Raw genomic sequence first — 2,042 nt, 5'->3', positions numbered from 1 at the left:
GTTTTTTTCACTGACCGACACTTAGAGTGCGATCGCGTCGCAGGGACAGTTCGGCCTAAGTACTCCTGCGACTGCCGGCGACGGGTCTGCGACGTTCAGTGACTGGAAAATTGTCAGTCGCAGCGGGTAGCGCATGTTCTACTTTTGCGACGCGACGCAACTGTTTCCACCCGTCGCTTGCATTGTTTTACCCGACATAAGCTGCCTTGCGACCGCTGCGACGAGATTCGAATGCATAATGAACAATGCATAAAAGCGAACAATGCGAATGAAACAATCAAGGGCATACCGTCATATACACAACATGCACAAAGTATCAAGTCATGTAAACACATTTAGTTGCGCGATCGACAGGCGATCGTCACATCGACCTAGCGCCTTCTGCGACTGCCTGCGACTGCCAGTGTCAGTCGCTGTCTCTGTCAGTCGTGTCGCTGTCGACACACTGTCGCTGTAAGATGTAATGCGTCGCGTCGTGTCGCATTCAATCGCAACCCGGCCTAAGGCCGGCTTTACGCATAATTAAAATTCACACACGACACCGACGACGACACAGGAAAACGCGTTCCTTCCAAAGAAGCAAAATCTGGCGAAAAAACGCGTCAAGAAATGAAATGTCCGCCTATACTTTCCAGCGATACTACCCACCGATATTTTCCACCGATAATTATCACCGATACTTTGCACCAATACTTTGCACCGATACTTTGCACCGATACTTTGCACCAATACTTTCCACCAGTGCTTTCCACCAAAACTTTTCACCAACACTTACGAAACAGGGAAACAACTCCACGTACAACAAATTTACAACAAAGGCCACAGCGAATAGTATATAGCACGAGATTCACACAAGAACGCGTCTAGAAGTAAACGTCTACCGATACTTTCCATCGATTACTTTCCACCAGTAATTTCCACTGATACTTTCCACACATACTTTCCACCCATATTTTCCACCGATACTATCGAAACAGGGAAACAACCCCACATACAACAAATTTACAAGGCCACAGCGAATAATAGTTATTTAGTGCGATATTTATACAAAAACACATCCAGAAGCAAACGTTCACCGATACTTTCCACCGATACTTTCTACCAATACTTACGAAACAGGGAAACAACTCCACGTAGAACAAATTTACAAGGGCACAGCGAATAAAATTTAGCGTGAGATTTACACAAGAACGCGTCCAGAAGTAGATGTCTACCGATACTTTCCACCGATACTATCCACCTATACTTTCCACCGATACTTTCCACCAGTACTTTCCACCAATGCTTTCCACCGATACTTACGAAACAGGAAAACAACTCCACGTACAACAAATTTACAATGCCACAGCGAATAATATTAATTTAGCGCGATATTCACACAAAAACACGTCCAGAAGCAAACGTTCACCGATACTTTCCACTGATACTTACGAAACGGGGAAACAACCCCACGTAGAACAAATTTACAAGGGCACAGCGAATAGTATATAGCGCGAGATTCACACACGAACGCGTCTAGAAGTAAACGTCTACCGATACTTTCCACCGATACTATCCACCTATACTTTCTACCTATACTTTCCACCAGTACTTTCCACCAATAATTTCCACCAATACTTACGAAACAGGGAAACAACTCCACGTACAACAAATTTACAAGGGCACAGCGAATAGTATATAGCACGAGATTCACACAAGAACGCGTCCAGAAGTAAACGTCTACCGATACTTTCCATCGATTACTTTCCACCAGTAATTTCCACTGATACTTTCCACCTATACTTTCCACCGATACTTACGAAACAGGGAAACAACCCCACAATACAACAAATTTACAAGGCCACAACGAATAATATTAATTTAGCGCGATATTCACACAAAACACGTCCAGAAGCAAACGTTCACCGATACTTTCCACCGATACTTACGAAACGGGGAAACAACTCCACGTAGAACCAATTTACAAGGGCCCAGCGAATAGTATATAGCACGAGATTCACACAAGAACGCGTCTAGAAGTAAACGTCTACCGATACTTTCCA

Source organism: Priapulus caudatus, unplaced genomic scaffold (assembly GCF_000485595.1).
Source record: "Priapulus caudatus unplaced genomic scaffold, Priapulus_caudatus-5.0.1 Scaffold1549, whole genome shotgun sequence".
NCBI lineage: Eukaryota > Metazoa > Priapulida > Priapulimorpha > Priapulimorphida > Priapulidae > Priapulus > Priapulus caudatus.
This window is presented reverse-complemented; position numbering follows the sequence as displayed.